Consider the following 8,880-nt stretch of genomic DNA (forward strand, 5'->3'; position numbering starts at 1 on the left):
ATTGTTAAGGTTCGATGTAATGCTCGTAGAGGACCCGAGTTCACTTGGGAGCGTGAAGATCAGATGAAGAAGAAATACCCGCATCTATTTCCAGAAGATTCGTCAACACCTTCAACAGCTTAAAATTTCGGGACGAAATTTATTTAACGGGTAGGTACTGTAGTGACCCGAACTTTTCCATGTTTATATATATTAATTGAGATTGATATTTACATGATTAAATGTTTCCAACATGTTAAGCAATCAAACTTGTTAAGACTTGATTAATTGAAATATGTTCATATAGACAATTGACCACCCAAGTTGACCGGTGATTCACGAACGTTAAAACTTGTAAAAACTATATGATGACATATATATGGATATATATATATAGTTAACATGATACTATGATAAGTAAACATATCATTAAGTATATTAACAATGAACTACATATGTAAAAACAAGACTACTAACTAAATGATTTTTAAACGAGACATATATGTAACGATTATCGTTGTAAAGACATTTAATGTGTATATATATCATATTAAGAGATATTAATACATGATAATATCATGATAATATAATAATTTAAAATCTCATTTGATATTATAAACATTGGGTTAACAACATTTAACAAGATCGTTAACCTAAAGGTTTCAAAACAACACTTACATGTAACGACTAACGATGACTTAACGACTCAGTTAAAATGTATATACATGTAGTGTTTTAATATGTATTTATACACTTTTGAAAGACTTCAATACACTTATCAAAATACTTCTACTTAACAAAAATGCTTACAATTACATCCTCGTTCAGTTTCATCAACAATTCTACTCGTATGCACCCGTATTCGTACTCGTACAATACACAGCTTTTAGATGTATGTACTATTGGTATATACACTCCAATGATAAGCTCTTAGCAGCCCATGTGAGTCACCTAACACATGTGGGAACCATCATTTGGCAACTAGCATGAAATATCTCATAAAATTACAAAAATATGAGTAATCATTCATGACTTATTTACATGAAAACAAAATTACATATCCTTTATATCTAATCCATACACCAACGACCAAAAACACCTACAAATACTTTCATTCTTCAATTTTCTTCATCTAATTGATCTCTCTCAAGTTCTATCTTCAAGTTCTAAGTGTTCTTCATAAATTCCAAAAGTTCTAGTTTCATAAAATCAAGAATACTTTCAAGTTTGCTAGCTCACTTCCAATCTTGTAAGGTGATCATCCAACCTCAAGAAATCTTTGTTTCTTACAGTAGGTTATCATTCTAATACAAGGTAATAATCATATTCAAACTTTGGTTCAATTTCTATAACTATAACAATCTTATTTCAAGTGATGATCTTACTTGAACTTGTTTTCGTGTCATGATTTTGCTTCAAGAACTTTGAGCCATCCAAGGATCCATTGAAGCTAGATCCATTTTTCTCTTTTCCAGTAGGTTCATCCAAGGAACTTAAGGTAGTAATGATGTTCATAACATCATTCGATTCATACATATAAAGCTATCTTATTCGAAGGTTTAAACTTGTAATCACTAGAACATAGTTTAGTTAATTCTAAACTTGTTCGCAAACAAAAGTTAATCCTTCTAACTTGACTTTTAAAATCAACTAAACACATGTTCTATATCTATATGATATGCTAACTTAATGATTTAAAACCTGAAGACACGAAAAACACCGTAAAACCGGATTTACGCCGTCGTAGTAACACCGCGGGCTGTTTTGGGTTAGTTAATTAAAAACTATGATAAACTTTGATTTAAAAGTTGTTATTCTGAGAAAATGATTTTTATTATGAACATGAAACTATATCCAAAAATTATGGTTAAACTCAAAGTGGAAGTATGTTTTCTAAAATGGTCATCTAGACGTCGTTCTTTCGACTGAAATGACTACCTTTACAAAAACGACTTGTAACTTATTTTTCCGACTAGAAACCTATAGTTTTTTTGTTTAGATTCATAAAATAGAGTTCAATATGAAACCATAGCAATTTGATTCACTCAAAACGGATTTAAAATGAAGAAGTTATGGGTAAAACAAGATTGGATAATTTTTCTCATTTTAGCTACGTGAAAATTGGTAACAAATCTATTCCAACCATAACTTAATCAACTTGTATTATATATTATGTAATCTTGAGATACCATAGACACGTATACAATGTTTCGACCTATCATGTCGACACATCTATATATATTTCGGAACAACCATAGACACTCTATATGTGAATGTTGGAGTTAGCTATACAGGGTTGAGGTTGATTCCAAAATATATATAGTTTGAGTTGTGATCAATACTGAGATACGTATACACTGGGTCGTGGATTGATTCAAGATAATATTTATCGATTTATTTCTGTACATCTAACTGTGGACAACTAGTTGTAGGTTACTAACGAGGACAGCTGACTTAATAAACTTAAAACATCAAAATATATTAAAAGTGTTGTAAATATATTTTGAACATACTTTGATATATATGTATATATTGTTATAGGTTCGTGAATCAACCAGTGGCCAAGTCTTACTTCCCGACGAAGTAAAAATCTGTGAAAGTGAGTTATAGTCCCACTTTTAAAATCTAATATTTTTGGGATGAGAATACATGCAGGTTTTATAAATGATTTACAAAATAGACACAAGTACGTGAAACTACATTCTATGGTTGAATTATCGAAATCGAATATGCCCCTTTTTATTAAGTCTGGTAATCTAAGAATTAGGGAACAGACACCCTAATTGACGCGAATCCTAAAGATAGATCTATTGGGCCTAACAAACCCCATCCAAAGTACCGGATGCTTTAGTACTTCGAAATTTATATCATATCCGAAGGGTGTCCCGGAATGATGGGGATATTCTTATATATGCATCTTGTTATTGTCGGTTACCAGGTGTTCACCATATGAATGATTTTTATCTCTATGTATGGGATGTGTATTGAAATATGAAATCTTGTGGTCTATTGTTACGATTTGATATATATAGGTTAAACCTATAACTCACCAACATTTTTGTTGACGTTTTAAGCATGTTTATTCTCAGGTGATTATTAAGAGCTTCCGCTGTCGCATACTTAAATAAGGACAAGATTTGGAGTCCATGCTTGTATGATATTGTGTAAAAACTGCATTCAAGAAACTTATTTTGTTGTAACATATTTGTATTGTAAACCATTATGTAATGGTCGTGTGTAAACAGGATATTTTAGATTATCATTATTTGATAATCTACGTAAAGCTTTTTAAACCTTTATTGATGAAATAAAGGTTATGGTTTGTTTAAAAATGAATGCAGTCTTTGAAAAACGTCTCATATAGAGGTCAAAACCTCGCAACGAAATCAATTAATATGGAACGTTTTTAATCAATAAGAACGGGACATTTCAGTTGGTATCTTTAATGAACTTCAACGACTCGAATGCAACGTCTTTTGAAATATGTCATGAATGACTCCAAGTAATATCTTTAAAATGAGCTAATGCATAGCGGAAGATCTCTTTCAAACCTGAGAATAAACATGCTTTCAAGTGTCAACCAAAAGGTTGGTGAGTTCATCAGTTTATAGTAATCATTTCATTTTCATCATTTTAATAGACCACAAGATTTCATATTTCCAATTCTCATAAATAAACGTCCCATGCATAGAGACAAAAATATCATTCATATGGATTGAACACCTGGTAACCGACATTAACAATATGCATATAGAATATCCCCATCATTCCGGGATCCTCCTTCGGACATGATATAAATTTCGAAGTACTAAAGCATCCGGTACTTTGGATGGGGCTTGTTGGGCCCGATAGATCTATCTTTAGAGTTCGCGTCAATTAGGGTTTCTGTTCCCTAATTCTTAGATTACCAGACTTAATAAAAAGGGCATATTCGATTTCGATAATTCAACCATATAATGTAGTTTCAATTACTTGTGTCCATTTCGTAAAACAGTTATAAAAACAGCGCATGTATTCTCAGTCCCAAAAATGTAAAGAGTAAAAGGGATCAAATGAAACTCACGCATATAAATATTGTAAAACAGTTAATAAAGCATTTGCATGTATTCTCAGCCCAAAAACGTAAAGAGTAAAAAGGGCAAATGAAACTCACCTAATAATAATGAAGAGTCAAATGTAAATTGGAATGATTTGTGGACTGATTCACAAGTTCCCGAAGAGGAACCGGAAGAAGAGTCGGAACCGGAAGAAGAATCGGAACCGGAAGAAGAATCGGAACCGGATGAAGAAATAGAACCGGTGGGGGAAATAATAAAACGGTTAAGTAAAAGAAAATCCTCAACCAACCGACCAAAGTTAATTATGGTCAATGGTGTTTCCGCCAAGGAAGCAAAATATTGGGAGGATTACCAATTCTCCGATGAATCGGATTTCGACGAGAATTCCGATGATGTTATAGAAATTACCCCAACTGAATTTAAAAAGGCAAAAGAAAATAATAAGGGAAAGGGCATAAAAATAGAGAAATCTAATTCCAACCCCGATGAACTTTATATGTATCGTCAACCCCCGAAGTCCTTAAGTTGTAACAATGACCCGGGAACCTCTAAACCACCAGGTTTTTCTAAACCAATGTGGACAACGACGGCTCGTATTAGGGGAACATCATATATCCCTAGAAACTTGGCAAAACGAACCAAAACCGAAGAAGAAGAAACGAGCGAGTCGGAATAAGATAGTTGTATTCGTGTGGTGTAATATATGGAATATAGTGTTCTTATGCTTTATGATATATGTAAAAATTGCTTGTATTAATAAGTATTTTTTTTATGAATCTAACTCTTGTCTATTTTACAGTTTAAAAACACAAAATGGATAGACAACCCAATATTTTAAGAGACCTACCCGGAGACATGATTGATGAAATCTTGTCTAGAGTCGGCCAGAATTCTTCGGCACAACTATTTAAGGCGAGATCAGTTTGTAAGACATTCGAAGAACGTTCCAAGAATGTCTTGGTTTATAAGAGACTTTCGTTTGAAAGATGGGGGATATCACATTGGGAAACCCATAAGTTACGATGTGTTTACTTTGACGCATATATTGCGGGGAACCCAAATGCTATTTTACGCAACGGGTTAAGAAATTATTTTGACTCAATATATCCGAATATTGGACTTCGTAATTTAGAAAAAGCGGCTAACATGCAACATAAAGAAGCATGTTATGCTTACGGATTAGTAATGTTCGCTTCTCACCAAAGTGAGAACAAGAACATCGGGCTACAACTATTAAACAAAACGTTTCCACAAGTGACGGAGTCGGTAATTGGGGTAAGAAATGAGGTTTTTAGATTATTACGGGACTGTTGGACATTACGTAACCCTCGTCCCTTTGATGACGTTACAACACGCTGTCTTATCAACGGCCATAACGGTTATGTTGCACAAGACCAAGGATGGGAAGTAGTCCTAGTAAAACCAGAATGCATGACTTGTTTCTGGACGTATGAATTACGTGTCTTTATTGCCTTTGCTGAACGACTTGTGTACTAGCTAGAATTGTCTTCACAACTATCTTGTATCAAAGTTATTGTGTGCTATATTTCATGCTTTATGTAAAATAAGCGGTATTGTAAGTTTGTAAAATATTGTATAAAAGTTTGAACGCGAAATATTATTATAATCAGTTTTTCATATAGAATTGTAGTAGTTGAATTGTATATTAGCTACTAAGTATGAACTTAACGGGTAGGTACTACCCGAATTTAAACTTATAAAACGCTAATATGAAGAAAAAGCTTTTATAAATGAGTTCATATTATGCTACGAAATACTATTAACTACTCTTAATATTCTGTATGATTAACTTGTTCCATTTAACTATTTTGAAGGAAATGGCACCGACTACTCGACACACCGTGAATATGAATGAAGAGGAATTCCGTACTTTTCTAGCTTCAAACATAGCCGCAGTACAGGCTGCGCTACATACCAACAATAACCTTGGATCTAGCAGTACAGGAAATCGTGTAGGATGCACCTACAAAGAATTCACTGCCTGCAAACCTTTGGAATTTGATGGAACCGAAGGACCGATCGGATTGAAACGGTGGACCGAGAAGGTTGAATCGGTGTTTGCCATAAGTAAGTGTACTGAAGAGGACAAAGTGAAGTACGCTACGCATACCTTCACAGGTTCTGCGTTAACATGGTGGAATACCTATCTAGAGCAAGTGGGACAAGATGATGCGTACGCACTACCGTGGTCTGCATTCAAGCACTTGATGAACGAGAAGTACCGTCCCAGAACCGAGGTCAATAAGCTCAAGACAGAACTTAGAGGGTTACGAACCCAAGGATTTGATATTACCACGTACGAAAGACGATTCACAGAATTGTGCCTATTGTGTCCGGGAGCATTCGAAGATGAGGAAGAGAAGATCGACGCGTTTGTGAAAGGATTACCGGAAAGAATCCAAGAAGATATAAGTTCACACGAGCCCGCCTCTATACAACAGGCATGTAGAATGGCTCACAAACTAGTGAACCAGATTGAAGAAAGAATTAAAGAACAGACTGCCGAAGAGGCCAATGTGAAGCAAGTCAAAAGAAAGTGGGAGGAAAACGGTGATAAGAATCACCAATACAACAACAACAGCAATTACAACAATAATCGCAACAATTATCCCAACAATCGCAACATCAATCGAAACTACAACAAACGGCCCAACAACAACAACAACAACAACAACAACAGCAACTACAACAATCATCCCAACAACAATAATAACCGCAACAACAACAACAATCAGAAGCAGCTATGCCAAAGGTGTGAAAAGAATCACTCGGGGTTCTGCACCAAATTTTGCAACAAGTGTAAAAGAAATGGTCATAGCGCGGCGAAGTGTGAGGTCTACGGACCAGGGGTTAATAGAACGAAAGGAACAAATGGTGTCGGAACGAGTAATGGCGGAGCAAGTAGTGTCGGAGCAAGTTATGCCAATGTAGTTTGTTATAAATGTGGAAAACCAGGCCACATTATTAGAAATTGCCCGAACCAGGAGAACACGAATGGACAAGGCCGCGGAAGAGTTTTCAATATTAATGCGGCAGAGGCACAGGAAGACCCGGAGCTTGTTACGGGTACGTTTCTTATTGACAATAAATCTGCTTACGTTTTATTTGATTCGGGTGCGGATAGAAGCTATATGAGTAGAGATTTTTGTGCTAAATTAAGTTGTCCATTGACGCCTTTGGATAGTAAATTTTTACTCGAATTAGCAAATGGTAAATTAATTTCAGCAGATAATATATGTCGGAATCGAGAAATTAAACTGGTTAGCGAAACATTTAAGATTGATTTGATACCAGTAGAGTTAGGGAGTTTTGATGTGATAATCGGTATGGACTGGTTGAAAGAAGTGAAAGCGGAGATCGTTTGTTACAAAAATGCAATTCGCATTATACGAGAAAAAGGAAAACCCTTAATGGTGTACGGAGAAAAGGGCAACACGAAGCTACATCTTATTAGTAATTTGAAGGCACAAAAACTAATAAGAAAAGGTTGCTATGCTGTTCTAGCACACGTCGAGAAAGTACAAACTGAAGAAAAGAGCATCAATGATGTTCCCATTGCAAAAGAATTTCCCGATGTATTTCCGAAAGAATTACCGGGATTACCCCCACATCGATCCGTTGAATTTCAAATAGATCTTGTACCAGGAGCTGCACCAATAGCTCGTGCTCCTTACAGACTCGCACCCAGCGAGATGAAAGAACTGCAAAGCCAATTACAAGAACTTTTAGAGCGTGGTTTCATTCGACCAAGCACATCACCGTGGGGAGCTCCTGTTTTGTTTGTCAAGAAGAAAGATGGTACATTCAGGTTGTGTATCGACTACCGAGAGTTGAACAAACTTACCATCAAGAACCGCTACCCACTACCGAGAATCGACGACTTATTTGATCAACTACAAGGCTCGTCTGTTTATTCAAAGATTGACTTACGTTCCGGGTATCATCAAATGCGGGTGAAAGAAGATGATATTCCAAAGACTGCTTTCAGAACACGTTACGGTCATTACGAGTTTATGGTCATGCCGTTTGGTTTAACTAATGCACCAGCTGTGTTCATGGACCTTATGAACCGAGTGTGTGGACCATACCTTGACAAGTTTGTCATTGTTTTCATTGATGACATACTTATTTACTCAAAGAATGACCAAGAACACGGTGAACATTTGAGAAAGGTGTTAGAAGTATTGAGGAAGGAAGAATTGTACGCTAAGTTTTCAAAGTGTGCATTTTGGTTGGAAGAAGTTCAATTCCTCGGTCACATAGTGAACAAAGAAGGTATTAAGGTGGATCCGGCAAAGATAGAAACTGTTGAAAAGTGGGAAACCCCGAAAACTCCGAAACACATACGCCAGTTTTTAGGACTAGCTGGTTACTACAGAAGGTTCATCCAAGACTTTTCCAGAATAGCAAAACCCTTGACTGCATTAACGCATAAAGGGAAGAAATTTGAATGGAATGATGAACAAGAGAAAGCGTTTCAGTTATTGAAGAAAAAGCTAACTACGGCACCTATATTGTCATTGCCTGAAGGGAATGATGATTTTGTGATTTATTGTGACGCATCAAAGCAAGGTCTCGGTTGTGTATTAATGCAACGAACGAAGGTGATTGCTTATGCGTCTAGACAATTGAAGATTCACGAACAAAATTATACGACGCATGATTTGGAATTAGGCGCGGTTGTTTTTGCATTAAAGACTTGGAGGCACTACTTATATGGGGTCAAAAGTATTATATATACCGACCACAAAAGTCTTCAACACATATTTAATCAGAAACAACTGAATATGAGGCAGCGTAGGTGGATTGAATTATTGAATGA

The sequence above is a fragment of the Rutidosis leptorrhynchoides genome, chromosome 2 (assembly GCF_046630445.1).
Source record: "Rutidosis leptorrhynchoides isolate AG116_Rl617_1_P2 chromosome 2, CSIRO_AGI_Rlap_v1, whole genome shotgun sequence".
NCBI classification, from domain to species: Eukaryota; Viridiplantae; Streptophyta; class Magnoliopsida; order Asterales; family Asteraceae; genus Rutidosis; species Rutidosis leptorrhynchoides.